The sequence below is a fragment of the Microcaecilia unicolor genome, chromosome 8, assembly GCF_901765095.1.
Source record: "Microcaecilia unicolor chromosome 8, aMicUni1.1, whole genome shotgun sequence".
Classification (NCBI taxonomy): Eukaryota; Metazoa; Chordata; class Amphibia; order Gymnophiona; family Siphonopidae; genus Microcaecilia; species Microcaecilia unicolor.
Genome location: NC_044038.1, coordinates 237,782,823 through 237,807,717, shown reverse-complemented (window position 1 = coordinate 237,807,717; position 24,895 = coordinate 237,782,823). Strand labels below are relative to the sequence as shown.

Below are 24,895 nucleotides of genomic sequence, written 5' to 3'. Positions count from 1 at the left end.
CAGAGACTGCGGAGGAGTCAGGGCAGCGGACTGTCTTGGGCTGCCCCTGCTAAGATGCAAAAGCGCATCCAACAGGTCATCCACAGCATACACAGTGTATGCTTTTGCTTAACATACTTGCCATCTGGACCCTGACGGAGATTTTACAAAACACTGGCCACTGTTGGCCCGGGGGCAAGTCATCATTTTTCTGACATCCAACTGAAGTTATCTCTACGCTTTAGAGCTCTAAGATAAGTTACTCTAATAAATTCTATTAATTCTTATAAAAATATTAAGCATATTAAAAATTACTTTTGAGCACTATTGAGCATCGGACATCGTGCTCTAGGAAGGGTTTTGCCAATGATGAAGATCTGATAGATCACCACCGCTCTCTGTAACCCAATAGGGCGTGTAAACATAAGTACATAAGTAAGTACATAAGTAATGCCATACTGGGAAAAGACCAAGGGTCCATCGAGCCCAGCATCCAGGCCAAGGGCACCTGACAAGCTTCCCAAACGTACAAACATTCTATACATGGTATTCCTGGAATTGTGGATTTTTCCCAAGTCCATTTAGTAGTGGTTTATGGACTTGACCTTTAGGAAACCGTCCAACCCCTTTTTAAACTCTGCTAAGCTAACCGCCTTCACCACTTTCTCCGGCAACGAATTCCAGAGTTTAATTATACGTTGGGTGAAGAAAATTTTCCCCGACTTGTTTTAAATTTACTACACTGTAGTTTAATCGCATGCCCCCTAGTCCTAGTATTTTTGGAAAGCGTGAACAAACGCTTCACATCCACCTGTTCCACTCCACTCATTATTTTATATACCTCTATCATGTCTCCCCTCAGCCGTCTCTTCTCCAAGCTGAAAAGCCCTAGCCTCCTTAGTCTTTCTTCATAGGGATGTCGTCCCATCCCCGCTATCATTTTAGTCGTCCTTCTGTGCACCTTTTCCAGTTCTACTATATCTTTCTTGAGATGCGGAGACCAGAATTGAACACAATAAGCTCAAACCAGCAGGGTTTGAGCGTCTTTGAGGCCTTCCCTTCCTTTAACTTTATTTTTTTCACTTGTTGGTATTTCTTAGTTATTTTTGTGGATTGCTTTTATGTCATAGCTGTTGCTTCTGGTATTCCACACCCCCTTTCAGTTTCTATAGTTGACTGTAAATTAATAAGCACATGAACTGGAGATCAGAAAAGGGAAACATGAGAGGGAGAAATGAAGAGGAAGTTGATGTTGTGGTTATACATTGCTCTTCCACTAATTGTTATGCATAACACTTCTTATGACTGGTTAATTTAGGAGTTAATTTTAGTTAAACTTCACTGCTAAGCATGACGAAAGGGATTTGATACACACTGTGCTCCAAAGCATTGGCTGTTTTCTAAAGGCTCCCTTCCAGCCCGAAAATCACAGCCGCACAGCTTATCATTAACTTGAAGCCCTTCCGAAGACAAGAACGGTAATAACAGAGGACAAACTGGATCCAGGCAGGACCAATTGCCGTTCGAGGCCTCCTCGCACTTGTCCTTTCCAAATATGCGTTAATAATTTACCCTAACAATCTTTAATGAGAATGTACACCCAATCCCAAGAAAACTGAGAATAAAGGTTGAAGGGATAATTACCACATTTCTGCTGTTTAATGAGTTCCACTGGCCTACTTTTGCCACCCCAGTTCCGCTTATGATGAGCCTGACTGCAGGCTTTAATAAAGGAGGCATGACTAAACTATGATAGAGGAGTGAGTCATTGTGGGGGGGGAGGGGGAGAGGGGGAGAGGATGTAGCTCTGGATCCAAGACCGAGATAACAAGGTGATCAGGGATGCTGATAAATCACCACCAAGACCACAGCACACCAGGTTGAACCAATCCTGGTTTTACATCTCTTCGAGTGCAGTCATGAAATTCTTTTCATAGATAAATCAGATTAAAAAATCCAGACCAGGAAAGGCTCAGGCTGAAATGGAGTGTAAATGGAAACAACTGGGTAGACTGGATTGGCCTGTGGGTCATTATTTGCCATCATCTACTACAAGGCCAAATTTAGGGTAGGTGAGCAGGGAACCTGCCCCAGATATCATGAGATAAGGGCAGCCACCAGTAGCCTAGAGCTGGAGATAAGATTAACAGACTGTACAAATGGGATGAGGTTATCAACCCTGTGCTGATGTCCTGCCTGCTGTTGGCATGAGGTAAATGATTATCTCAAAATAGCCCATTTCCTCTTCTGCTTTGCCTTCTGGGAAATCTCTGTGGCCACTTTTAAGTCAAGTGCACAGCGACATCATTCAGCACTTTGAAATATTGTCATTTTGGTCCTTAAACCCTGAAGTAGCTTTTGTGCGAAATCTGACAGGACCATCTGGGAGCCCTTTAAGAAGTTAAATGCTCCCCTAATTTATTGATATTTTTGATTTAACAAATTAGAACATAAGAATTATTTAACAATTAAGGTATTACGTTAACTACTATAGAGGTATTTTGCCTATGAAGTTACCACTTGCATCACTGAAGTACGTTTTACTGACACTGGTGATTTGCAGTCTGAGGTTTCTTTCTCTATTTTCATGAAAGTTTTGTTTATTTTTATTCATTTATTTATTTATTTATCTATTTGGATTTTGGTCATACCTTTTTCAGTAGTACATAATTACATAAGTATTGCCATACTGGGACAGACCGAAGGTCCATCAAGCCCAGCATCCTGTTTCCAACAGTGACCAATCCAGGTCACAAGTACCTGGCAAGATCCCAAAAAAGTTCAATGACATTTTATGCTGCTTATCCCAGAAATAAGCAGTGGATTTTCCACAAGTCAATTTAATAATGGTCTATGGACTTTTCCTTTAGGAAGCCGTCCAAACCTTTTTTAAACCCCGCTAAGCTAACCGCCGTTACCACATTCTCTGGCAACGAATTCCAGAGTTTAATCACACGTTGAGTGAAGAAAAATTCATTTTAAATTTACTACTTTGTAGCTTCATCACATGCCCCCTAGTATTTTTGGAAAGAGTAAACAAATGATTCACGTCTACCCGTTCCACTTCGCTCATTATTTTATAGACCACTATCAAGGTGAGTTACATTCAGGTACACTGGGTATTTCCCTGTCCCTGGAGGGCTCACAATCTAAGTAGCACTGAAATTATTCATAATATTGAGACACCATTGAATCTGTTTGAGTGTACTACACTTCTGACAGCTCAGTAGGGATTTATTTACATGTGTTATTGAATCAAGACACTGCTCCTTTAAAGATTTTTTGAACTCTCTACTGCTGCCTTCCCACACAAACAGAAATAAAGTACAAGGTTGCAAGACTGACAAGCATTCTAAGAAAATATTTATTTACAGAAAGCGTGGTGGACGTATGGAATGTATGGAGATGAAACAGAGGCATAGCCAGACCTTAAATTATGAATGGGCCACTGGGCAGGCACATGGACTGTAGTCTCTACAACCCCCCCCCCCCCCCCCCACCCTCCGGTACCAACTCAAAACATTAAGGTAAATATCTATGCTGGTGAGGATCCCCAAGCCCCACCAGCTGCAGGGGTCCTCTGGTGGCAAGAACAGCTCCAGCTGGTGGCACTGTCCACACGCTGCCACTGCCCCGCCCCTTTGTGCACACTCGATTTTCAAGTGTGCGTGAAAACTGAGCGTGTGTGGCAGGGGGAGGCCAGCAAGATGGCAGCTTGTAGACAGTGCCATCAGCTGGAGCAAGTAGGAAAGGGAATTGTTCTTGCACAAGAATTCTGGGTGGGCCCAGGCCCACCTGGGTCCACCCGTGGCTACGCCACTGAGATGAAAATGAGTAAGCATCAATTTCCAAGGGAGAGGAAGGAATTACAGAGTTTAGTAGTTGGTGTCGATTTGCATATGAAGGGCAATTATGTAACTGGATGCCCACATGTATGTGCCCCTTGCACGTTTACATTTGCAGAACACCATCACTTACAAGCGTAAGTGTACAATTACCCGTGAACATGCTAGCAGGGCGCCTGTTAATCTGTAATGGTGCAAATTAAGTGGTGTAGCACATCAGTGCAAGGGGTGTGCACATGGGCTCCCTCTTATATCTGTTACTACAGAAGACCGTATGTTACATGTGTCCCTGCCACATTTAGGTGAAGTTTGACTTGATCATGCTTTGAGTGGTAGGGAGATATTTCTTATCTGGCTGCCAGGATGTGGGACAGATTTTCAAAGAGCCACTTAAGTTGCTTTCTAATGTGTGGTTAAGGTACATTTTGGATAATTTTCTGCCTCAATCTAGGCAGGTATTTGTGACTGTAAAATGGCCTAAAGTGTCTGAAAATTGACTGGATTAAAAACAAAGAGGTATGGGGGGAGGGGAATTGACGTTTCGAAGGCAAGGGGGATTGAGCTGGAAGGGGAGGGGGGAACATGGGGAGAAAAATAAAAGTTTTGAGGCTATAATGTTGTTATTTGATGGTGTTTGTTGTCCCATCTGTTGAATATGGTCTTGCATTTGTGGATGTTATGAGACTTGTTGATTTCCATACAAATTGTTCATTATTAGTGTTAAAGCTACTTGAGACCACAGGAAGAATGGCAGCTACATCCTGCATGTGTAATAGCATGGAATGTTTGACATTATACGGTGTATGTGTTTTATGGATTCCTATTAATAAAAAAGATTTAAACATAAAAACAAACCCACAATTTTGCTGCTCTAAGGGTTTTGAAAATTGCCCTCTTCCACTATTTTTTAAAATCCTCTCCCCTAAACCCATTCTTCAGCTGCTCAGGTCTGCTAAAAAAAAAAAAAAAGCACAGCTGCGTCCCAGCTTTACCTAAACTTAATGGTAAGACGGAAGGTTCTTTCAGAAGCACTGTGGCCAGAATTATTGGTGCCACGGCTCTCAAGTTTCCTACCTGTGTGAATTCAACCTTTTGTCTCCGCAGGAATGGAAACTAAACCAGGAAAGTCCCTACAGGTTTCAGGGCTCTGCTCTCAAAGGCTGAGCCATTCTCAAGTCTGCTGAAAACCTCCTCACTGCCCACTCTCCTTCTTCCTGTTCCTGACCCTCAACAGGAAAGCTACAAAATGCTTCCTGCTTGGGCTGAACAATTTGTTCTGAAGTGAACTGGACGGATTCTTTCCTATAGAGCTGGTACACAGGGAACTTCTCCTGGCTGATACACAGATGAGACTCCCTTGTGAGCTAAGCCATTACATCAACAGCTTTGATTCCATAATAATCTGATCAGTTCCATGCAGAAAACATAGTTAAAAACAGAACCAGAACAACCACCTGGGAATTTACAAAACCTAAAAGCAATACCTCATATTTAAAACCATTTCACAGATTTTTTTTTTAATAAAACTGTCTTCAGTTGCTTGGTAGAGTTTAAAAAGGGGTTAGACTGTTTCCTAAAGGACAAGACCATAAACCACTACTAAATGGATTTGGGAAAAATCCACAATTCCAGGAATAACATGTATAGAATGTTTGTACGTTTGGGAAGCTTCCCAGGTTGGATTGGCCGCTGTCGTGGACAGGATGCTGGGCTCGTTGGACCCTTGGTCTTTTCCCAGTGTGGCATTATTTATGTGCTTATGTACAACAGGACCACAAATGAGATACAGAGTGGATGGAAGAAGGGAGAGAATTCCATATTTATTTTATTTATTAGGATTTATTTACCGCCTTTTTGAATGAATTCACTCAAGGCGGTGTACAGTAAGAATAGATCAAGCATGAGCAATAGACAATTACAGCAGTAAAAATATAAAAAAACAATACAAAGTATGGCATGGTATACTATTTACAATGTCAACACAATACGTAATAGAACATTATAGATGATAGCGAAGGGTAAAGCAAAGATGTAACATATAGAAGGGTAAGAAAGTAGGAAGAGTTTGAAAGTAAGGTGACTGATTTAAAGAAAGTTGCACATGAGGTCAGAGAAATGGTTAAATATTATCTCAGCTAGAGCAGGAGTGGATAAACCAGGGGCGTAGCCAGCCTTCCGTGGGAGAGGGGTCCGAGCCCGGGGGGAGGGGGCACATTTTAGCCCTCCCCCGGCGCCGCCCCCCCCACCGCCTACATTGCCGCCCCCCCTCCCGCCGCGAACCCGCCGCCGCTGCAGCCTACCTTTACTTTTGCTGGCGGGGGATCCCACTCCCCGCCAGCCGACGTCTTCTTCTTAGTCGCTTCCCGCTCTTCAATTTGTTTGCTGACGTCCTGCACGTATAATTACGTGCAGGACGTCAGCAAACAAATTGAAGTGCAGGAAGGACTGAGAAGACGTCGGCTGGCGGGGAGTGGGATCCCCCGCCAGCAAAAGTAAAGGTAGGCGGCGGCGGGGGCGGGTTCGCCGGGAGGGGGGTCCTGGGGTGAATCTGCGGGGGCCCCAGCCCCCTCAGGCCCCACGTAGCTACGCCACTGGGATAAACATGTCCTGCTGCAGTATATACAGCCTGAGTACTCCTTGTGTGTGTGAGTGAGACTAGCGAGTTAGTTACTTCTTCCAGTAAAGGCCTGGTTGAAGAGCCAAGCTTTCACCTGCTTCCTGAAGTAGAGATAGTCTTGTGTTAAGCGGAGCCTTTCAGGCAGTGCATTCCAGAGTGTGGAGGTTACTCCGGAGAAGGCTCACTTGCGGGTATCACATCATGTAATGTCTTTTGGAGAGGGTGTGGTTAGTGAAAGTCCTTGGGAGGACCTTAGTGTCCTTGGCGGTGTGTGGAGGATCATTCTATTTTTCAGGTACTCGGGGCCATTTCCTTTCAGGGCCTTGAAGATCAGACGAGTTTTAAATTTAGCCCTGTATTGTACTGGTAGCCAATGAAGTTTTTGCAAAAATGGTGTGATGTGGTCACGTCACTTGCAACCTTTTATGAGTCTTGCTGCTGCATTCTGAATCAACTGGAGCTGGTGCAGGCCCTTTGTAGTCAGTCCATTGTATAGTGCATTGCAGTAATCCAGTCTTGATGTTATCATGGCATGCACAACTGGGATAAGATTTCCCTTCTCGATGTAAGGAGAGAGGCAGCGTAGCTGTCGCAAATAGTAGAAGCAGCTCTTGAAGGTTGCTTGGATTTGGGGAATCTAACTGTATTCCAAGGTTTCTGACTTGTGATTTGAGGGGTAGTTCATACTTCCCAAAAGGGATTTTGATGTCAGGTATGTATCCACTTGTGTTAGGGACCCAGAGAAGCTGGTTTTACTTGGGTTCAAGCAAAGTTTGTTGTGTTTAGCCCATTCTTGAATTGATGTTAGAAGGTAATCAGTTTATTCAAGGCTGTAGGTAAGTCAGGTTCAATGGGTATGAGTAGCTGCACATCATCAGCATAGATGTAGAACTAGGGTTACCATATTTTGTCCCCCAAGAAGGAGGACACATGCCCTGCCCCACCACACACCCCGCCCCGCCCCTTTCTCCCCTCACTCCGCCCCTGTCACATTTTCTCCTCCCCTCTGCCACATACCCTGTCGCACCCCCCTCCCCGTCACCCCCCTCCCCTTACCTTAGTACTGCCCTGGTGGTCTAGTGACCTCTTCGGGGCAGGAAAGAGCCCCCTCTTTCCTGCCAAGAGCACTGCCCTGCATGCATCCTTCCTGTTCCTGATCTCAGTGCCGATTCAAAATGGCCGCTGAGAGTTGAAGTCTCGCGAGGTCACTTCAACTCTCGGTGGCCATTTTGAATCGGGTCCGAGATCAGGAACGGGAAGGATGCATGCAGGGCAGTGCTCTGGGCAGGAAAGAGGGGGCTCTTTCCTGCCCTGAAGGCGGAAGAGGTCACTAGACCACCAGGGCACTAGAAAGTAAGGTGAGGGGAGGCTAGCAATCTGCCCATTTGTCCAAATTTCTGGACAAACGAGCAGGCTGGCGGGCGGGCCGTCCTATAGGAGGATACTCTTTAAAAATATTGAGAGATTTATAAACTTATAACATGAGTGTTGTTGTATAAGCATTTAAAAGTTTTTCACTTCATACTGCTGTGAGCCTGTTTCATGTTTTTTTCAACAGCATAGATCTTTGGTTCTTAGTAGTATATGGTAGTCTTGTTTTGGCATGCGATGCACTCGTGTAGCGCCTACCGTGCCTTTGTAAAAGGGCCCCTTAGTATAATATTAGCACACTTATGTGTTGGGCTTATCACTGTAGTGTAAAAGGGCCCCATAACCAGTCAGTCCTATCTTTATGTGGTAACCCATAGCCGGATTGCGGCCTGAGCCCTTAACTTATGGCCATTTTAATAATAGTCTATGGACTTTTCCTTTAGGAAGCTATCCATTTTAAACCCTGCTAAGCTAACTGCCTTTACCACATTTTCTGGCAACGAATTCCAGAGTTTAATTATGCGTTGGGTGAAGAAACATTTTCTCCGATTTGTTTTAAATTTACTACACTGTAGTTTAATCGCATGCCCCCTAGTCCTAGTATTTTTGGAAAGCGTGAACAGACGCTTCACATCCACCTGTTCCACTCCACTCATTATTTTATATACCTCTATCATGTCTCCCCTCAGCTGTCTCTTCTCAAGCCCTAGCCTCCTTAGTCTTTCTTCATAGGGAAGTCGTCCCATCCCCGCTATCAGTTTTGCCGCCCTTCGCTGCATATACTACTATATCTTTCTTGAGATACGGCGACCAGAATTGAACACAATACTCAAGGTGCGGTCCACTCACAGGCAACTAAATCTGTATTGTGGGTTACCTTAATGGCTGAGTCTTCCAAGCAGGGAAAGAGCCAGAGAGCTTCAGTACGAGCCCTTCCCGTAGGTTGTCAGGGCAACCGGTGTTAAATAAAGAATAAGACCCATTCTTTGGCCCAGTAGGAAAACCATCAGCTGGTGAAAGGCTCAGAAAGATGAAGCAAAACACGATGAAAATGCCCACCCTGCCACAAAAAAACTCACACTCCCCAGCTGCCCTCTGCTATAAATACTCCAGAAGCACACGCTGCACTCTGCGCGGATGCTTAATTAGAGACATTGAGAAAGACAGAACACGTGCCCTGATCCGCCTGCCTCAAGGCCCAGGAATTTTAAACCTAGAAAATTAATGTAATCTCCTCTGAGGTGCTGGCTGGGGGCATAGTTGCTGCCAAGTGAAAGGCATGAGGATGACCCTGCTGATCAGCAGCTGCTTTCAGGATCCAGTCCTGTAGTCCAGTTACTGTTTTCAGAATCCAGTCCTGCCGACCAGACGCTGTTTTCAGAATCCAGTCCTGCTGACCAGACGCTGTTTTCCGAATCCAGTCCTGTTGACCAGTTACTGTTTTCAGAATCCAGTCCTGCCGACCAGACGCTGTTTTCCGAATCCAGTCCTGCTGTCCAGTTACTGTTTTCATAATCCAGTCCTGCTGACCAGCTGCTGTTTTCAGAATCCAGTCCTGCTGTCCAGTTACTGTTTTCAGAATCCAGTCCTGCCGACCAGACGCTGTTTTCCGAATCCAGTCCTGCTGTCCAGTTACTGTTTTCATAATCCAGTCCTGCTGACCAGCTGCTGTTTTCAGAATCCAGTCCTGCTGACCAGATGCTGTTTTCAGAATCCAGTCCTGCCGACCAGACGCTGTTTTCCAAATCCAGTCCTGCTGACCAGACGCTGTTTTCCGAATCCAGTCCTGTTGACCAGTTACTGTTTTCAGAATCCAGTCCTGCCGACCAGACGCTGTTTTCCGAATCCAGTCCTGCTGTCCAGTTACTGTTTTCATAATCCAGTCCTGCTGACCAGCTGCTGTTTTCAGAATCCAGTCCTGTTGTCCAGTTACTGTTTTCAGAATCCAGTCCTGCCGACCAGACGCTGTTTTCCGAATCCAGTCCTGCTGTCCAGTTACTGTTTTCATAATCCAGTCCTGCTGACCAGCCGCTATTTTCAGTTCAAATATTTGTATTGAATTTTATAATAGACATAATACAACAAGAAAATATACAATGAGAACTGGGTGTACAGAAAAAGAAAATAAAGAAAGTAATAAAGAAAATTATATCACCATAATTAACAAAAAGTCAATAGGAGAGTGTGCCAATTTATAATAATATACAGAACTATAATGAGTCCTAATAATGAGGTAGGAAATATTTAATTAAAATATACCAACTTAGCCCATCATCAGTTTATCCCGAACAATAAGTCAAGTCTTAGTTGTAATGTGCTAAAAAGTTCTCAATGGGTTTCCAAATACGTGATATTGATTTAAGTCTATTAGTTTTTTCCCACTGCTTTGTTTTCAAATTTGTAGATTTGACAATGCGAATTCCACCAGAAGGTGCAATTCAAAGCACTGGAACTTTTCCAATTACCTAAGATGATTTGAATTCCATTAGAAACCATGATATCAAAAGAGTCTACCTTAAGCCTAACGATAAATCAATTTGTGGCGAAGCAGATCTCAATATAATTACACTAGCACACAACGGAATAGAGCAATGAAAGATTTTCAGGATGTGGAGAGGCATTTTCGATATGACGTCTAAATCCGACTTTGGATGTTTTGCAAAAAACGTCCACAATCTAAATAGGAAAGAAGGTCATTTTCGAAAAAGAAAAACATCTGTCTTTTTTTTTTTTTTTCCGAAAATACTGTTTTGTGATTTGGGCGTTTTGCTTTTTGGTCCATTTTCGGAAAAAAAAAAAAAAAAAAACGTCTAAGTGCAAAACGCACAAAATCAAGCTATTGGGATGTAGAAGGAACCAGCATTTTTAGTAGACTGGTCCCCCGGACATCCCAGGAAAGCAATAATGCACCCTAGGGGGCACTGCAGAGGACTTCATAAAAAGCTCCCAGGTACACATCTCACCATTGCTCTCTTACCTTGTCTGCTGAGCCCCTCAAAACCCACTACCCCCAACTGTACAGCACTATCATAGCCCTTACAGGTGAAGGTGGCACCTATATGTGGGTACAGTGGGCTTCTGGTGAGTTTTAGAGAGCTCACAGTTTCCTCCACAAGTGTAACAGGTAGGGGGGAGGTAGGAGCCTGGGTCCACCTGTCTGCAGTGCACTGCACCACTACTAGACTACTCCAGGGACCTGAATATGACATCTGAGGTTGGCATAGAGGCTGGCAAGTAATGTTGTTCATCATATTTTTTTTGGGGGGGGGGGTAGGAGGGGGTTAGTGACCACTGGGGGAATAAGGGGAGGTCACCCCTGATTCCATCCAGTGGTGATCTGGTTATTTAGGGCACCTTTTTGTGCCTTATTCATTATAAAAACAGGTCTAGCTTAAAACATCTTAGTTTTAGTCCTGGATATTTTTGTTTTGTTCCATTATGGCTAAAAAATGTCTAAGTGTTAGGAACGCCCAAGTCCCGCCCTGAATACACCCCTGACACGCCCCCTTGAGATCTGGACGTACTTCATAGAAAAATGTCTAAAAATAGGTCTCAAAAATACTGATTTGGCCGTTTTTGTGAGAAAAAATGTCCAGATGCTGCTTTATGCCACTTTTTAGAAGTTTTTCTCTTTTGAAAATGAGACCGATAGTCCCATATTTGCTTAAAAAAAAAAAGCTGCTGTTTTCAGAATCCAGTCCTGCTGACTAGGAATTGCTGTCATAGTCTAGTCCTGCTGACTTTAGTAGACCAATTTCCTTAGCTACAAAACCTTAGCTCAGGTGCTCCCCAGAAGGACTGCTGTCAATAATTTGTTCAGCTGAAACCTTGTTTTCCTACAACGGAACAACGTTATTACCTGTAATCAGTGCATTTTGTCTAGCAAAAAAGGTGCCGGTACTCAAATGCCAGGCCACCCTTCGGAGGTGGAGTGATCATTGAGGGACCCACCCCACAATAGCCAGGACCCCTGCAACCAGTCAGAGAATCTATGACAAGGCAGAATTTGTATGTAGAACCTGAGCTCTTTCATTAAAATACGAGAACCACGGGTCAAGTTTAGCTGACAGTGGAAAAGGTGCCGGTGCTCAGTACCCCCGAGTACCCCCTCAAAAAAAGCCCTGCCTGTAATCAATAAAACTTGGGTTGGTGACTCTGATCCGTAGTACTTCTTGTATACGTTGTTTGGAAGTGCGAATGAGGTGTGCCCCCGACACGGGTTGCTGTCTACGTTAAAAGCTATCTACATAATTTACCCTGCTATTTCTATAGGAGGCAGAATGGGACAAAACACACGTTGATCTCACAATTCAGTTCAACGCTGTGAGCCTCCTCTGCTGACCTAACCACAGTGGCGTTCCTAGGGGGGCGGCGCCCTGCCCCCCCCGGGTGCAGCGCCCCCCCCCCCCCCCGATGCAGCGCGGACCCCCCCACCCACGAAAGAGCCCCCCCCCGGGTGCATGCCGCTGGGATGGGGGTGCCGCAGCGCGCGCCTGCTGCGAGTTTACTAACTTTGCTCGTTCGCTGCAGCTCCCTCTGCCCTGGAACCGAAGTAACCTGTTCCGGGGCAGAGGGAGCTGCAGCGAACGAGAGAAGTTAGCGAACTCTCGCAGCAGGCGCGTGCCGCAGCACCCCCCAGCGGTGTGCACCCGGGGCGGACTCCCCGCCCCACCCCCCTTGGTATGCCACTGCCTAACCACTCCCCTGGGAACACCTCTTCTCAATCTGGATAAAATAAGTACATACTTTGAGCTGTCAAGGGGGCAGGGTACAACTTTCACCTTGGAGAAGTGAGCAGGATGATGCTTAAGTATCCTGCTGTCCCTTGGACAACTGCAGAATGAGTTGGAATGATGCGGCTTGTTATGCAACCAGATTCCCAGTTCATCACAACCCTGGCCGTGGTTGTTTTTCAGAGCTGTGAAAAGTAGTACAGGAAACAGATGGAGAGAAGGGGATGGGGGGGGGGGGGGGTGTTAACAGAAGAGTGTGATGACAGCAGAATTTGCAGACTCTAACTATGCAGAAAATGTAATAAATAGAAATAAAACAGAAATACAACAAAACAAAAGAAGGTGATACCTTTTTTTATGGGATTAACTTAATACATTTTTGACAAGCTTTGAAAGGCAGAACCGTCTTCTTCCGGCCAGAACAAACCATTACAGTCACATCAAGGACCTTATGATCTGGTACCAAGAAATATTCAGCTGACGGTGGTCAACAATATTTTGGCCAAATATTCAATGCTGGGTCATGTCTGGGAACCAGCGTTGAATATCTGGTTACACGTACCAGATAACACTTATCCAGATAAGTGCGATATTCAGAAATTAACCAGGTGTCCAGAGATGGCCGGTTCAAATCCCACTGCTGCTCCTTGTGACCTTGGGCAAGTCACTTAACCCTCCATTGCCTCAGGTACAAACTTAGATTGTGAGAGAAATATCCAGAATACCTGAAGCTAACTCACCTTGAGCTACTACTGCAAAAGGTGTGAGCAAAATCTAAATAAAAAAATAAAGATTCTAGAATTCTAAAGAATAACAAGATTCCATGCAGAATTTCAAAGTGTAGCAACATTCCATGTAGAACCCCAAAGAGTAAATCCAAGAAGACAGGAGGAGCCTCCACGGAAAGTCAAAGCAAAACAGCAAAAGTAGAGGCTGACAAATGCGCAAACCAATAGGGAGTAACAAGGTTACCCAAAGAGTAACAAGGTTCTTCAGGGTGGAGGAGTGGCCTATTGGTTAGAGTACTGGTCTTGTAATGCAGAGGTGGCCGGTTCAAATCTCACTGCTGCTCCTTGTGATCTTGGGCAAGTCACTTAACCCTCCATTGCCTCAGGTACAAACTTAGATCATGAGCCCTCCTGGGACAGAGAAATATCCAGAGTCCCTGAATGTAACTCACCTTGAGCTACTACTGAAAAAGGTGTCAGCAAAATCCAAATAAATAAAATAGAAATAAATAAGTTAAACTGGATTAAAATAGGACTGTGTTTTATGCAGTCCTATTTATCCAGTTCACTTACCCAGTTAAGTGCTGCCCAGTGATGATCCCAGGTCAGCTGCCACCTGGGGCGGATCGCCGATGTGCACCCCCCCCCCCCCAGGTGCAGCACGACACACACACACCCCCCCGGCGCAATGAACCAACCTCCTCCACCCCCCCGGGTGCATTTTTAGCTGCTGGGAGCAGCCGCACAGCTCTCGGCTCCCTGCTCCCTCTGCCCCGGAACAGGAAGTAACCTGTTCCGGGGCAGAGGGAGCAGGGAACCAGTGGATCCGACAGGCGTGCGGCTGCTCTCTGCACCCCCCCAGCAGCGTGCACCCGAGGCGGACCGCCCCACCCTTGGTACGCCACTGGTGCTGCCCCCACTCCCTGGACCACCCACAAAACAGTTGGTTTCAGCTTAGGCACTAAGTTCTAGATTCAGTAAATTGCACCGAAAAATCAGAATGGCGTAGAAAAAATTATGCATTGAACGATATTCTATAAAGGGCACACGCACTTTCTAGAATAGCGCCGAAGTGCTCAATCCACGCCGAACTTCAGTCACCTGCTGAGACCAGGTATAAATGCCGGTGACTAAATTAGGTGCGGATCGGGCGTATGCTATACGACCGTGTGTAATTCATAGAAACGGCCCCTAAACATGCCCCCAAAAATACACGTCTTAAGATTTACGCACGGATCATTATAGAATGCGATCTGTGTATAAATTCCAAATAAGACCAACTAAGGCCAATAATTGGTTGTTAACAGTCAATTACTGTCCCTGATTGATTGATTTATTTATTTATTTATCGCACTTGTATCCCACATTTTCCCACCTCTTTGCAGGCGCAAAGCTTAACAAATTATTGATTGGCTCATTAATCAATTAAGTTGCACGCACAAATTAGCAATACGCACTTAACTTGTGCATGCAACTTTAGTCGCTATATATAGAAGCTGGGAGTAACCAGGTATATTTTGCAGCACTACATACCCGGTTAGCGCCGGACAAACTATTAAACAGCCAGGAACCTCTCCTGGCTATGAAATCGCTTTGAATATTGACCCTGAAATGTCCAAACTACTGAAAAACAAAACATTCAACCACGCTGCTGTTATTCTCATCACACCTCCTCTCTATCTCCAGCCTTTCACTTTGCAACCCTTAAGCACTGACCCCCCCCCCCCCCCCCCCCCCCCACACACACACACTGTAATCCAACCTGCAGGTTACTTTCAAGTCCATCTCATTCTGCACTGATCCGATGCAGTGAGTAGAGTTCAAAGGCAGCACAAATGCATTATGGGTGAGTCCAAACTAGGCGCCTGGCTGACTTCTGGCTGATGCACAGGTGAACGGGGAGTAGCATCTTCCACTTGCACAAGAAGCAGACAGTACAGCAGAGACTACAGAGGTATCAGGCATCACATGCATCGCTGCTCACTTGAGACAGGCTCTGGGGAACAGATCACTTTCACTTGCCAGCAGGGCTTATTCTGAATTCGATCTATGCCAGTTGTGGCTACAGCAGTGTTTGAAACGTCATTTCTCTTTCCCCACACTTTACAGCCTACATTTGCGTAGGGTGTCTAGATTAGAAAATAAATGCTTAGATCAGTGAACAGAAAGCTGTGATAATAGTCTATTAAAAGACTGCTGGCACCAGGATGACCTTCTGAGACTTACAGGTTCCCCTGAAGAAGCTTAGCCAAAATTGCATTGAGGAGCAGGTGGGGGGAAGAGGGGTTGGTGGTTGGGAGGCGAGGATAGTAGATGGCAGACTTATACGGTCTGTACCAGAGCCAATGATGGGAGGCGGGTCTGGTGGTTGGGAGGCAGGGAATACTGCTGGGCAGATTATACGGTCTGAGATGGAGATGGGAGGCAGGACCGGTGGTTGGGAGGCGGGGAATACCGCTGGGCAGACTTATACGGTCTGTGCCCTGAAATAAAATAAAACAGGTACAAATCAAGGTAAGGTACAAATCAAGGGCAGACTTATACGGTCTGAGATGGAGATGGGAGGTGGGACTGGTGGTTGGGAGGCGGGGAATACTGCTGGGCAGATTTATACGGTCTGTACCCTGAAAAAGACAGGTACAAATCAAGGTAAGGTATACACATATGAGTTTATCTTGTTGGGCAGACTAGATGGACCGTGCAGGTCTTTTTCTGCCGTCATCTACTATGTTACTATGTAAACGCATCCCCGTTGAGACCGGGTCAAAGATAGAGCACGTTCAAGCTAAGGCTGGGTTTTTTTTTGCTGTGTGATTGCATATTGCTTATTATGCACATGAAATTCATGTTTGCTGCAAGTATTGTGAAGAAATTGAAAACGAAATTAGAAAGACTATTGGGAGGTTTTTGCCGATGATTGGTCTGCGTCAATAGGCAGCTGTGGCTCTCATGTCGGAGTGACTGAGTGGAATGGACAATGCGTAGTCTCCACAGCATTAACCTCAGTGGCGTAGCTAGGTGGGGCGCCAGGGGAGCGGTCGCTCCCCCAAACAGAGTTCTGCTGTCGTCGGCGCCTATTTCTTTCTTGTCATGTTGCATTGAAAATGTGCGCTGGTGCCGGTAGAAGTCCGCGCTCACGCCGCTTTTGCTCCCCCCGCGCCGCAACCTGGCTACGCTTCTGATTAACCTATGACTGCTGAGGCTTTTTTTTTCCTCCCTTTTGAAAAAATATTAATACATTCAAAAATGATGAATTATGATACTGAAGTGTGAAGAATTGAATAGTGCACTTGAGAGAATTTCTAAAGGTTTTTTTTTATTTTAAGCTGAGATTCTTATTATTGTGGCAGAGCAAATCTGGCAGCAGAGATGGGAGCTAATTTTTCTAAGAAAACTATATCCATACTCCACCCCTGGTACAATCTCCTCGCTCAGCTGGTAAACGTATGCACATTAATTCCCTAATTCTATATATAGGGCTCAAAAATGCACAGCCACATTGTGGGGCCCCTTTACTTAGTCACGTAGGCACCTATGCATGCCAATTTGGAACTACTGACCAGCTACTGCGTGGTCCGGGTGGTAATTTCATTTTTTTTACACATGTCCACTACACAAGTCGGAAAAGTTCTGGGGCGCAGCAGTAATCGGCAGTGTACGCATGCTGACAATTACCACCCGGTTAACGTGTGAGACTTTACCGCTAAGTCGATGAGTGGTGGTAAGGTCTCAGGCCCAAAATGGACTCGCGCCAATTTTTATTTTGCTGCATGTCTATTGTTGGCCAAAAAAAAAAAAGAAAGGCCTTTTTTGCAGGTGCACTGAAAAATGGACCTGCGTGTGTACAATACACGTGTCTACACCAGCGCAGGACATTTTTCAGTAAAAGGACCCCTTAATGAGCCAATTAGTTGCTGATAGGATTTGTGCGCAGTGTTATAGAATAAGGGAGATCTGCGCCTAATTAAGGCCTGGGGATTTATACCAGGGCACAGATCCCAGTGCTAAGCGCTATTCCATAAATGGTGGCCAACTTAGCGAGCATTTTTTGGGGCATCCAAATTTGAGTGTCTTTACAGAATTGAGTCCTATTCTTATCATTTTACACCAGCCAGACTTCGGTGGGAGGGGGGGTCCAGAGCCCAAGGTGAGGGGGCACATTTTAGCCATGCCCTCCCTCCCACCATTGCCAGGCAGGACGTCAGACTCAGAAACAGAACGCAGCCTTGCGCCAGAAGAAGAGGACCTCGGCTAGCAGGGGTTGGGGTCCCCCACCAGCAGAGGTAGGCGACGGCGGGTTGGCGGCGGGAGGTGGGGTCGAGAGGGTCGTCGGCAGGGGGGATCCAGGGCCCCCTGGCCCCACATAGCTACGCCACTGTTTTACACAGCGACCGGTTTGGTAATGTCACAGCTTCAGCATCCGTGGATGAAACAGCATTTTGCTCATGGAGATCAGGGCTTCGAATCTTACACTCCTAGTGAATTATAGATGGAAAAAAAAAAACCTGTACACTGACCTAGCGATGGCAACTGAACTCTCAAAAGCTAGTCACAAGTTAAGAGAGTCCAAAACAATGTAACCTGTAACCTATTTGTTGACGTTCAAACAAATTATTGCAACTCAATTGTTTTTTAATAGCTTCATCAAATAGCTATATTGTAGATAATATCTTACAAGTTACCATTTCAACTTACTCAGCTACAAGCCAGCAAGACTGAACTACTTTTCCTTCCCCACCCCAGGTTACAGAGTACAAAACACTGGGACTTAACTTGAGTCTGGTCTAAGCACTGCATTGATATTACACAACTCTTCCGTTGTACGATTACTTTACGTGGTCCTACCACACGAACCTTATCCTACCACAACATCACTTTGTATTTGTTTACTCCGGAGTCTCCAAACGCCTCTCCGGTACTATGTAAGCCACATGGAGCCTACAAATAGGTGGGAAAATGTGGGATACAAATGTAACAAATAATAATTGTTGACAGCTCTCTAACCAATGGCGTAGCCATGGGTGCCCTCTTGCTATGGCTTGCAGAGGTCCTCAAACCCTGTCGGCTGAAGATTTCCTCCTTCTCAGGAAGCCGGTGCTCTTTCAAACGGCAGCCGGCAGCACTTGCCTGGAGCTGAAACCAACACCAGCTCCTCTTGACATGCTTAGTTTTCATGCATGCACAGCCTGCTGGCCGTGGCATCAGCTCAAGGAAAGTGCTGTTGTTAGGAAAAGCGCTGACTGCCTGAGCAGGAGGAAATCTTCATCTGGCGGGGGTTTGTAGATCCCCTCCTGCTCAGGTATTTAATATTGTGGGCTTGCAGGTGGAGGGAGGGATGAAGAGCGGAGCAGAGGAGGGCTAGGGACGGGGGAGGGCATGGATTCCACGCCCACCCACCTTGGACTCAGGCCCACCCAGAATTAGCTGTCTGGCTACGCCCCTGTCCCCCTGCAGGGCCTTGTCAGGTAGCTGCATCTCTAATAGAGTCTCCCCCAACCCCAACTGACTGACACAATAAAGGGAAGCATTGTGCCATCATAGAGCAAAGAGTTTTGGTGGCTTATACAAGCCTAGATTGTGTATTGTGTTGACACTGTAAGTTGTATACTATGCCATACTTTGTATTGTTACTTGAATATTTTTACTGCTGTAATTGTCTATTGCTTAAGTTTGACTTATTCTTGCTGTGCACATGCACCACCTTCAAAAGGGCATTAAACAAAACCTAATAAAATAATTAAGAAATAAACATGAAAACCCCAACATGTGTTTTGCACTATTTTATGAATACAGCAAAAAATAAAAAATGTTTGTTTCAAGTTGTTTCCGTGTATTGGCACAAGATAAAATGTGGAAATGAAACAACATTTAAAAAGACAGAAAAACAAAATGAAAATGTTGTGGTTATACACCCCTGCAGGATTCATGTAAATATCCTCCAACAATGTCGTTAATTGATAATAGAATCACAGAGGTCCGTTCTTCGCATCCCAGTAAATAATGCAAAGCATCGTGCTTGACTTATTCTTTCATTGACCTAATAAAATGATCGTGCCCTACCTTACCATAAAAATATACAGACAACTCCTATAATTGATATTCCACGTGTTTGAACATAATGACCTGATGAAGCATTTTCAGCGTGGCCTCCATTGCACATCTCTGCTAAATACGATACTCTACGTGGGTGGATTTCAAACTTGTGATCACAGTAGGAACCAAGCAGCGGTAACGAAGTCATGTCGCATGTGCCCTCAGCTACCATGGCCAGTTCTCAACTGTAGCTCTGTACGGTTCTCAGTGGATATGATGACCACACTCCCGCATGCTTCTTGAGAACATTAGTTGCAACATGAGATCAATGCAGAAGGAAAGAAACCATGAGAGCTGTGTGGAGACAGTTTAGAGAAGTGACCACCGAGCTGGGGAGTGGCAGTGGAAAGAGGGAGAGCAGGAATCGCAGGAGAGAAGTGAGAGGTAGGGAGAGAAGCAACGGGGTTTGGGCTGGTGAGGTAGAAGAAAGCAGTGGGGACCCAGGGGAGTTTGGACAGCGGTGTGGGGTAATTATAGAGGGAGAATACGTAATGGAGACAAGTGATGGGAGTAGGGGAGAGTGGTGGGGACAGAGGGACTGAGAGACACTAGTTAGGATGTAGAGAGGAGGATGGTGTTGAGTAAGATGTAGGAACAAGTTGGAGAAGAAAAAAAAACTTAGTGAGAGGCTAGGGGAAGGGATTTCATAGGGATAAACACATATCTTCCACTGAGTGTCAAACAAAAAAGGTTAAAAACTGATTTTCTAAGTTTCAAATGGCACAAGCTCAGAGTGGTCCCCTTTATACTGATGAGTGATCATCTCACATCTGTTCTTTCACCATAAAATCAAGTTCAGATCATGTCCATTCAAAGAACGGAAGGGCAATTACTAGGACAAGAGGAATTCCCAAATAGTAGGGTGAAGTTAACGGGCTCATGTCTTCATCCTTCCGTAATGTAATCACTCTTGCCTTTCTTTCCCAACTGGAAGCCAGCTGAACTCCCCTGAGGGATATCAGTTTGAAAGAGTTTTCTCTGAAGCTCCCCACCTCCAACCTTCTAGCTGTTTACTCAGAAAATAACCGTACCGTCTCCCTGGAGTACCGTGTTGCGGACTGGCAGTAGAACCTCGTGCAGCTGGGCAGTGGTTAGAACAAGGATTCCCAAACCTGTCCCAGGGGAACCCCAGCCAGTCGGGTTTTCAGGATATCCAAGATGACCCAACTTAATCCTACCAGCCCATCTACACTACCCCTGCTTTGACATTCACACTGACACCGATTATACCTTTGACCTTGTCTCCTAATCTCCTTATACTCATCCTCCAATCTTTCCTTCTCCATCTTTCTATACCATACCCCTCCCAATCTCCTTTCCTCTTACCTATCCTATCCTTGTTTACCTCCCCATATCCAATTCAATTCATATATTCTTAAACCTTACTATTATTATGTTTATTACTGTTGTAATATTCTTCTTACAGGATTTTTGTAATTTTTTTTTTTTACTATGTATGCCGCATTGAGCCAGGGGCGCAGCCACGGGTGGGCCTGGGCCCACCCAATTTGGGCTCAGGCCCACCCAGCAGCGGAGCACCCAATGGGCCTTCTTTCCCCTCCCTCCATCGGGCAGTGCACGCCAGCCTAACTGTACAACAAAGCTGCACGGCACCGGGTCCGTCAGCATGCTGCCGCTAGCTCCTACCTTGTCAACTTTCGGCAGAGGTGTTAGTTCTGCTGCTAAATCTGCAGCGGATCCACGCGGTGCCAGGGCTGTCTCTCTGTACGCTGCTGCGACTGCTTCCTCTGCGTTAGCCCCGCCTCTTCAGAAAGAGTATCGGAGGTGAGGCGGGGCTAGCGCAGAGGAAGCAGTCGCAGCAGCGTACAGAGAGACAGCCCTGGCACCGCGTGGATCCGCTGCAGATTTATCAGCAGAACTAACACCTCTGCCGAAAGATGACAAGGTAGGAGCTAGCGGCAGCATGCTGATGGACCCGGTGCCATGCAGCTTTGTTGTACAGTTAGACTGGCGCTGCCCGACGGAGGGAGGGGAAAGAAGGTCCATTGGGTGCCGGTAGGTGGTGGCGGAGAAACCTGCAGCAGTGGCTTTTAGGGGGGGGGGGTTCGGGGCAGTGGGTAGCCAGACAGCCAATTTTGGGGAGAGAGAAAATTTTGTGCCCACCCACTTTGTGCTCAGCCCCACCCAAAATTGGCTGTCTAGCTACGCCACTGCATTGAACCTGCTGTGTGTGGGAAAGCACGGGATACAAATGTAATAAATAAATCAATATTCATGAGATAGACCTGAATACCAAGGAGGCAGTGTATGCAAATCAATTGTATGAATATTAATTGTGGGTATTCTTAAAACTTGACTAGCTGAGTTTTCCCCAGGACACGTTTGGGAATCACTGGGTAATAATGTCACTCTGTGTGTGTGGCAGGGTGGGAGAAGTGTGTGTGTGTGGGGGGGGGGGAGGTAGAGAAGGTCACCGCTATGTTATCTACTAAAGGTCACCCATGAGTTTGTGTGGGTGTGTTGCATTTAACCATCCACATTCAGACTGTTTATACACTCATCAAGGAGCACAGATCTGTCTTACTGCCAACATTTTGGAACAATAACAGGCCCAGAAAACAAAAGATGTCCTGAGCATTTTTAATAAAGGAACATTCCACCCTTCTTCCAAGTCATGATATACTGCTTAGAAAACAAATGTAGCAAAAAAACCTCACTATTCTAATTGCAGGGATATATGCGGATTCAGCCAGAAGTTTGCCTTCCCGTTAACAAACAATATGGATTGCCCATTAATCATACTGTCTGGGTCTAGGACAGAAGCGGCCTGTTTTCAGGTTGTGCTACCTTTTCCTGGCCCAGACCTACTACGAACACGATGTGCTACATGAGTTCAAGACCACTGAGGGCCTATTTTTAGATGTGCGGTCACCAGGAGCGTAGCCAGACCTGACATTTTGGGTAGGCCCCCAAGTTAACCTGGGTGGGCCCTTCCCACCCCCACCCCTGTACATACATACAGTTTTTTTAAGCCTTTCCCTCCTCCCCTGGTATCATCATCTTTCTCCTCCGCCTGGCATCTGCTCCTCTCCCCCCCTCCCCCCAGCATCTGTACTTCTCTCCCCCTCCCTGCCTGGCACTTCCCCTTTTTCTCCTCCCCCCCCCCCCCAGCATCTGCCTGTCTCTCTGAAACCCCACCTTCCTTGGGCTAACCCCAAGTCACCAGCAGAGATTCCTGTAAGCAACCTGCATCGGTCCTGCAGGCTTCCTTCTACTGCATCCCTGCCACTAAACAGGAAGTGATATCATTGAAGGCAGGGCTGGCGCAGATTGGCCACAGGAATTGCTGCCGATGATGGCTCAAAGGTAGATGAGGGATCAGAGAGAGAGAGAGAGAGATTGAGAGGCGAGGCACTGCCAATGAGGTGTTTTAGGGGCCACTAGACTGGGTGGGCCTGAAGCAAGAATGGGTGGGCCTATGCCCACCCAGGCCCACCCGTAGCTACGCCACTGGTGGTCACTGGAAGGAGCAGGAGATCTGCAGGGCCAGTCCACCATGCTATGGCTCTCAGCGATGGAACTAAGCTCTAGCATCTTCCGCTGTTATTGGCTGGAGCCTGGGTTGTATCACTAGAAAGTGACCCCCCCCCCCCCCCCCCCCATCAATTCAGATTACCATTGTTTATACAATCCTGGGCTTTGTATTCTGTGAATTTCTAATCTAAGAGACCTCCCTGGTCTCATGTACTAGAACATCGAGGCCTGTTTATCTGATATTACCTAGGAAACATCTGCCTCAAATACGCTCAAGGTGGCTTGCGTAACACTAAAATCCAATTATAAAGGGATAATATTTTATAAGGTATTTTCAGCTATAAACCCTGTTTTACATGCAGAAACTGCTCTTAACAAACCGTATACATTTATATCCCACATTTTCCCACCTATTTGTAGGCTCAATGTGGCTTACATAGTACCGGAGAGGCGTTTGCAGACTCCGGTGTAAACAAATACAAAGTGATGTTGTGGTAAGATAAAGTTCATGTGGCACATCCACACTAGGGAATCGTACAACGGAAGAGTTGTGTTATGTCCATTACGTTCTTTAGTTTTGTTGTGTTGCAGAGATCAGGCATTTACGTTGGATCGGTTGCCTTCTTAAACAGGTTAGTTTTTAGTGTTATCCGGAAGTTTAGGTGGTCGTTCGTAGTTTTCAAGGCTTTTGGTAATGCGTTCCACAGTTGTGTGCTTATGTAGGAAAAACTGGATGCGTAAGTTGATTTGTATTTGAGTCCTTTGCAGCTTGGATAGTGCAGATTTAGGTACGTTCGTGTTGATTTGGATGTGTTTCTAGTTGGTAGGTTGATCAAGTCTGTGATGTATCCCGGAGCTTCACCATAGATAATTTTGTGAACCAGAGTGCAGATTTTGAAAGCAATGCGTTCTTTGATTGGGAGCCAGTGTAGTTTTTCGCGAAGGAGTTTTGCACTTATGAGTGAAATCAGTAAATACACTTTTGCACAATCTGTACGTCAGTGTTTCCAGGGCCAGAGTTCAAGCAGAGTGGAGTTGCAATGTACACTTACTTTATAAAATAAATAATATAGCATCCACTAAGAGGGGAGGGAATTCAATAAATAGTGCCCAAAATTGCATGCTGAAAAAAATCTGAGCGCACCTACAGTTAACATGCGTTAGGTAATTATGCCTAAATGTATTCTAAATACTGCGCGTGAATCTACATGCGGTATTTAGAATACGCTTAGGCATAGTTTTATGCATAAATCTACGTGCGTTCACTTATGCCAACGAAAAGCTGGTGTAAATCCCTGTGTGTAGATTTATGTACACTGGCCCATATTTTATAACAACACGTGTAGATTTTAGAATGCCCACAAAACGCCCATTTCTATGCCCCTAAACACGCCCTTTTTTGCCTGCACGCATTACAATTTAGGCGCAGTACATTACAGAATACGCTTAGCAAATTCTAATTTTTGCCAATTAGTGCTCGTAGCTCGTTAAAATAATTCATCTATGTGCATTGTTGTAGAATACGCCTAGATTTACGTGCAAACCGCACAGAACTCTAGCTGCGCTATACAGAATTCGGGGAGTGAGAGATATTCTATAAAGAGAGCACATTCTTTACAGAATAGTGTCCACCACGGATTTGGCACCTAACTTTCTGGAACACACTTACGCCTGCAAAAGTCAGGTGTAAAATGTCAGCGCCCAAATTAGGCGCACTCTCAGGCAAATTCTGAAATTCTGCGTGCAACTTTATGAAATGCTGACACACCCCCTGGCAGTGCCCACTTTTCAGACACGTGCTATATTAGGCACCGAGCTTTATAGAATAATGCACAAACAGTTGCATGCGTAAATTCTAATTGATGCCAATTAAGAGCAATAATTGGTCGTTAGTGCCTAATTATTACTAGTTAAGGGCTCATTGACCAATTAAGTTGCACGGATAACCAGGGGCGTAGCCAGACTTTGGCGGGAGGGGGGTCCAGAGCCCGAGGTGAGGGGGCACATTTTAGCCCCCCCCCCCCCGCTGCCGAC

At 45.7% G+C, this 24,895-nt stretch overlaps 1 protein-coding gene across 2 annotated transcripts in view; it reads right to left on the bottom strand.

The window, feature by feature from the left end:
• The window catches only part of PPP1R16B (protein phosphatase 1 regulatory subunit 16B), a 145,818-nt gene that overhangs the window by 69,757 nt on the left and 51,166 nt on the right, over positions 1-24,895 (bottom strand). The gene's annotated exons all lie outside the window — the stretch shown is intronic.